The sequence below is a fragment of the Galeopterus variegatus genome, unplaced genomic scaffold (assembly GCF_000696425.1).
Source record: "Galeopterus variegatus unplaced genomic scaffold, G_variegatus-3.0.2 Scaffold2672, whole genome shotgun sequence".
NCBI classification, from domain to species: domain Eukaryota; kingdom Metazoa; phylum Chordata; class Mammalia; order Dermoptera; family Cynocephalidae; genus Galeopterus; species Galeopterus variegatus.
Genome location: NW_007728783.1, coordinates 418,789 through 425,960, shown reverse-complemented (window position 1 = coordinate 425,960; position 7,172 = coordinate 418,789).

Below are 7,172 nucleotides of genomic sequence, written 5' to 3'. Positions count from 1 at the left end.
ATCCTTTAATGATTCTTGCCTGAATCTTGCTATGAGGGTTGCAAAATTATGATTTTCCAACTCTAGTATTTTCTCTCTATTTATCAGTTGACATTCAGTATTCTACTGTAAGAAACAACCTTCTCTTCTCATCTCTCTGTCAATCTATCGTGATACAGAATCATACATTTCTATTTTTTCAATAGTTTATAAATTATTACACTTATTCATTATTTTATTATGCTTATTCATTAGTGCTCAAACTATCCTTGATTGAACCAGAGGGAGCCCCGTCAATCTGGTCTTTTTTTTCTTCAGTATTTTCATACTGTTTGGCATAACAAGATGTTCCAGGCATATCTTGTACTTCCCTGTCCCAGCCCTAGAATCAGCGCTTATTCATTAGTGCTCAAACTATCCTTGATTGAACCAGAGGGAGCCCCGTCAATCTGGTCTTTTTTTTCTTCAGTATTTTCATACAGTTTGGCATAACAAGATGTTCCAGGCATATCTTGTACTTCCCTGTCCCAGCCCTAGAATCAGCTTTTTCATCAAGGAGTCCTAGATCCTTTTGATGGGAATGGTATTAGAGACCAGAACATGGCTGCTAGGTGTGCTCTGGATGTCTTTGCTTCTAGGCCCTTCAGTGGACGGATGTAAAAAATGTATACACACAGACATACATATGTATACATGGGCACATATTCATGCATATACATATTTTAGAAGTTAAGAGTTCACAAAAATAGCTCCAATTCCAGTCATTCCTGTAGGGTTCTGTATCTGTATGTCCTTCCTTCCACAGTAAGAACTTTTGCTCATTTGCTCAGTCTCATAGTAAATCTATCATAGATCTGACTTGCTCTACCCACACCTGTACAAGAAATAAACCTACTAAAAATACTTAAGGATTTGTTTGTAGTTCTCCCCCAAAACCCCACCCAAAACTGGGATATGAAATGAAATGTGTTCATTAGTTCCTCCTTTTTTAACCCCATCTAGTGTGAGATTAAGTATTCATTTGAAATACAGTTGGGTTCATTTTTTAGTTCACTTTCAAATGTCGATTTTTCCCCCTTCCCATTCTTTTAATTTAATTTTTCAATATGTAGGCCATCAACATGCTTTCACAAGTCAAAGTCATGCTTTCAAAACTGTATTGAAAAGGCATACTCAGAAGTGTCACACATTTGTGTATCCCCTCCGTTCCTTCCCCCTCATTCCTTGTAGGTAACCTACTTCATTGTTTTCTGGTTTACTTGCTTCATGTTCCTTTGTATAAAGATAAGCAGATGTATCTATGTTTTCTTAATTTTCCTTCTTTCTTACACAAATGGTAGCAAAGTATATATGCTTTTTTGCACTTTGCTTTTTTCATTTAACAATATGTTCTGAAAAATCACTCCATATCAATTTACACATGTGTTTATACATAGTTTTCAACCAGTCTTCTGTACTTGGCTATTTAGGTATTTTGCAGTATTTTGCAATAATGCTGCAGTGACTAACCTTGTGCACATGTATTTTATATTCTTGGAGATATATCTTCAGTATAAATTCTAAGTAGGATCACTGGGTATATTAGTCTGCCTAGGCTGCTGTCATAGAATACCACAGACTGGGTGACTTGAACAACAGAAGTTAATTTTCTTACAGTTCTAGAAGCTAAAAGACAAAGCTCAAGATGCTAGTAGGGCTAGTTTCTGCCAAAGCCTCTTCCTGGCTTGCAGGTGACCTCCTTCTCTCTGTGTCCTCACATGGCCTTTTCTCTGTGCCTGAGCATTCCTGGTGCTTCTTCCTCTTTATATAAAGATGCTAGTCCTATTGTGTTAGGGTCCCACCCTTATGAGCTCATTTAACATTAATTATCTCCTTAAAGGCTCCATCTCCAAACACAGTTACTTTGGGAGTGAGAGCTTCAACATATGAATTTTGGGGGGACACAATCCAGTCCATAACATTGGGTTAAATAGCAAATACTTAGGTATCTTTTGTTAGATATTGCCAAATTTCCCTCCATAGGGGTGGTATCATTTTGCATTTTCGCCAACAGAGTGTATTGTCAAGTTTTTGAAATTTTGTCAATTTGATGGGTGAGAAATAGTATCAGTGTGGTTTTAATTTGCATTTCCTTTTTGTATGACTGAAATCATATGTCTTTCCATATGTATGAGGCATTTGTATATCTTTATTTTTGCGAGGTGTCTGTTTATGTCTTTTTAGTCTTCTTTTTTTCTTTGATTTTTTAAAAGTTCTTGATGTGTGAGGGCTATTAGCTCTTTACCTGTGATACATGTTGCGAGTATTTTCTTCCAGTGTATTGCCTGTCTTTTGACTTTGCTTATGATTTTTTCTTGCTGCATGAAAGTGTTCTGTTTTCAAGTAGTCAAATTTATCAGTCTTTTCCTTATTGCATCTGGATTCAGATTAAAGAGGATTCACCCATTTTTAATTCTGATATTTGAATAATTTCTTTTTTTTACATTTTGGTCTCTGATTTGGAGTTTATTCTTATGTATGGTGTAAGGAATAGATATCATTGTATTCTTTTTCCAAATGACTGCCCATTGCCCCAACATAATTTATTTAAAAAATCATATTTGTCTCAGTGGTATATCATCTTTATCATATACAAAGATTTCTATGTGTGTACACAGTGTTTTTAAATTATAGGTTGAAAAACCTTTTGAAAGTCGTCAAATAGGGAAGATTAAATAAGAGACAACCACTTGAATTATGCAGGGAGAATAGTTCTCAGTAGATTGGGTTTTAGGTGAACACTTGCTTCAGGGTTGCTAGGATGCTCTTAAAAAGAAAAGGCATAGACATACATATTTGTGTTTAATAGCTTTATTGAGGTATAGTTTACATACTGTAAAATTCACCTGTTTTAAGTGTACAATTCAGTGATTTTTAGTAAATTTAGAGTTGTACAACCATTACTGCAATCTGATCGTAGAATGTTTTCATCACCCTAAAAAGATCCCTTGTGCCCGTTTGCAGTCATACCCTCACCCAGGCAGTCATTTTGTTTTTGTAGGTACATCTTTTCTGGACATTTAATATAAATTGAATCATATAATACATAGAATATTATTATGTCTGGCTTTTTTTTACTTAGCATAATTTTTTGAGTTTTATCTATATTGTTGCACATATTAATAGTTTATTACTATGTATTGCTGAATAGTGTTTCATTATATGGCTCCACTACATTTTTTTAATCCATTTACTAGTTGATGGACATTTGGATTATTTCTACTTTTTGGCTATTATAAATAATACTGTTGTGAAATTCACTTAGAAGTCTTTCTGTGGACCTTTGTTTTTATTTCACTGGGTAGAGCCCTAGGAGTAAAGTGGCCGGATTGCATTGTAAACTTATGTTTAACTTTTTCCATAACTGCCAGGTATTTTCCAAGGCTGCTATAGCATTTTACATGTACATTTTATAAAGGGGCTGCTCAGGGTATTAGCAGTCCAGTTTCTCCATATCCCCACTAACACTTGATATTGTTTGTCTTTTTGATTATAGTCATTCTGGTGGGTGTGAAGTGATACCTCATTTTGGTTTTGATTTGCATTTCCTTAATGACTAATAACATTGAACATCTTTTCACAGGTTTACTAGCCATTTGTAAATCTCCTTTGGTGAAATGTATTCAAATCTTTTGCTCATTTTAGAATTGAATTGTTTTTTATTATTGAATTTTAAGAATTTTTAATATATTTGTCAGGCATAAGAGAACAGATATTTTTCTCTGTGGCTTGTCTTTTCATTTTCTCTCTCTTTCTCTTCCTTCTTCCCTCCCTTCCTCTCCCACTTATGAGTGAGGATGTGCGATATTTCTCTTTCTGTGCCTGGCTTATTTCACTTAACATAATTTTCTTTAAGTCATCCATGTTGCTGTGAATGGCAGAATTTCATTCTTTTTTATGGCTGAGTATATATATACCACATTTTCCTTATCCATTTGTCTGTCAGTGGGCATTTAAGTTGGTTCCAACTCATGGCTATTGTAAATAGAGCTGCGATAAACATGGGAGTGCAGGTATCTCTTCAACATGATGACTACCACATTTTCCTTATCCATTTGTCTGTCAGTGGGCATTTAAGTTGGTTCCAACTCGTGGCTATTGTAAATAGAGCTGCGATAAACATGGGAGTGCAGGTATCTCTTCAACATGATGACTTCCATTCTTTTGGGAATATACCCAGTAGTGGGATTGCTGGATTGTGTGGTAGTTCCATCTGTAGTTGTCTAAGAAACCTCCATACCGTTTTCCATAATGGCCGCACCATTTTACAGCCCCACCAACAGTGTAGGAGGGTGCCCCTTTCTCTGCATCCTCGTCAGCATTTGTTATTCTCTGTCTTTTTGATAGTAGCCAGTCTAACTGGGGTGAGATGATATCTCGGTGTGGTTTTGATTTGTATTTCCCTGATGCTAAGTGATGTTGAGCATGTTTTCATGTATCTCTTGGCCATTTGTACATCTTCCTTTGAGAAATGCCTGTTCAGCTCCTTTGCCCATTTTTTAATCTGGTTACTTGTTTTTGTAACTTTGTATTGGTCTACCAACCTTTTTTTGCCTACCATTCCCTTTCCCTTCCTCTATTACTTTTTTTCCTCTCCTTTTAGTTTATTTTTCTTAATTGACCCATGGTAATTGTATGTATTTATGGAGTACAGTATGATATTTGGGTACATTCATACTGTGTACAATCATCATATCAGGGTGCTTAGTATATCCATCACCTCAAACATTTGTCATTTCTTTGTGTTAGGAACATTCAACATCATCCTAAATAGCTGTTCAAAGATACTCAGTACATTGTTGTTAACTGTAGTCTCCCTATATTTCTGTAAAACACTAGATCTTATTCTTCCTATCTCTCAACTATTTTGTATCCAGTGACTACCCTCTCTCCATCCTCCCCTTATTCTTCCCCCCACCAGTCTCTAGTAACCACTATTCTACTCTCTACTTCTATGAGATCAACTTTTTCAGCTTCCACATATGAGTAAGAACATGTGGTATTTCTCTCTCTGTGCCTGGCTTATTTCACTTAACATAATATCCTTCAAGCTCATTCATGTTGCTGCAAATGGCATAATTTCATTCTTTTTTTATGGCTGAGTAATATTCCATTGTGTATGTATACCACATTTTCTTTATCCAATTTTCCATTGAAGGACATTCGGATTGGTTCCTACTCTTGGCTGTTGTGAATAGATCCACAAATAAACATGGGAATGCAGATATTCCTTCAACATAACTGATTTCCATGCCTTTGGATATACACTCAGTAGTGGGATTGCTGGATCATGTGGTAGTTCTATCTCTCTGTAGTTGTTTGAGAAATCTCCATACTGTTTTCCATAATGGCTGTACTAATTTACATTCCCACCAACAATGTATAATAAGAGTTCCCCATTCTCTGCATCCTCACCAGCATTTGTTATTTTCTGTCTTTTTGATAATAGCCATTCTAACTGGAGTCAGATGATATCTTATTGTGGTTTTGATTTGCATTTCTCTGATGATCAGTGATATTGAGCATTTTTTCATATACCTCTTGATCATTTGTATGTCTTCTTTCAAGAAATGTCTATTCAGTTCCTTTGCCCATTTTTAAATCAGATTATTTGGTTTTTTACTATTGAGTTGTTTGAGTTCTTTTTGTATTCTGGGTATTGATCTCTTGTCAGATGCATAATTTGCAAATATTTTCTCCCATTCTGCAGGTTGGCTTTTTTCTCTGATTGTTTCCCTTGCTGTGTGGAAGCTTTGTAGTTTGACATAATCCCATTTGTTAATTTTTGCTTTTGTTCACTGTGCTTTGAAGTCTTATCCATAAAATTTTTTGTCCAGGCCTATTTCCAGGAGTGATTCCCCTGTTTTCTTCTTGAAGTTTTATAGTTTCTGTTCTTACATTTAGGTCTTTAATCCATTTGAGTTGATTTTGGTATACTGTGTGAGAGAGGGATCTAGATTAATTTTTCTGCATACAGATCTCCAATTTCCTAGTGCCATTTATTGAAGAGACTGTCCTTTCCCCTTGGTATGTTCTCGGCTCCTTTGTCAAAAATCAGTTGGCTGTAGATGCGTGGATTTATTTCTGAATTCTCTGTTCTGTTCCATTGGTCTATGCATCTTTTTTTGTGCCAGTATCATGCTATTTTGATTACTATAGCTTTGCAGTATATTTTGATGTCAGGGAATGTGATACCCCCCACTTTGTTCTTTTCACTCAGGATTGATTTGACTACTCAAGGTCTCTTGTTGTTCCATATAAAGTTTTGAACTGTTTTTTTCTATATCTGTGAAGTGTGTCATTGATAGTTTCATGGGGATTGCATTGAATATGTAGATCGCTTTGGATAATATGGTCATTTTGGTGTTATTGATTCTTAAAAATCCATGAACATGGGGTATCTTTCCATTTTTTTGTGTCTTCCTTAACTTCTTTAATCAATGTTTTATAGTTTTCATTGCAGAGATCTTTCACCTCCTTGGTTAAATTTATTCCTAGGTATTTTATTTTTTTTTGTTGCTATTGTAAATGGAATAGATTTCTTGACTTTTTTTTTTCCCCTGCAAGTTTGTTGTTGGTGTATAGAAATGCTACTGACTTTTCTATGCTGATTTTGTATCCTGCAACCTTACTGAATTTGTTTATCAGGTCTAGGATTTTTTTTTATAGAGCCTTTAGGTTTCTGTCTATATAAAATTATGTCATCTGCAAACAGGGATCATACGAATTTTAGGATTTTTTTTCTGTTTCTGTTAAGAATGTTATTGGTATTTTGATAGGGATTACATAAAATCTGTAGATTGCTTTGGGTAGTATGGCCGTTTTAACAATATTAATTATTCCAATCCATGAACAACAGGTTTCCTTCTATTTGTTTGTGTCTTCAATTTCTTTCATCAATGTTTTATAGGTTTCAGTGTAGAGATATTTCACTTCCCTGGTTAAGTTTATTCCTAGGTATCTTATTTTTTTTTTTCCTTTTTGTCTTTTTTACTGACTGGTAACGGGATCGCAACCCTCGGTGTCGTGCCCACGCCGCGCTCAGCCAGTGAGCGGGAACCGGTCTCCACATGGGATCCGAACCCTCGGCGGGAGCGCCGCCGCACTCCCAAGCTGCGCACTCTCCAGGGCGCCACTGGGCCGGCCCGGTATAT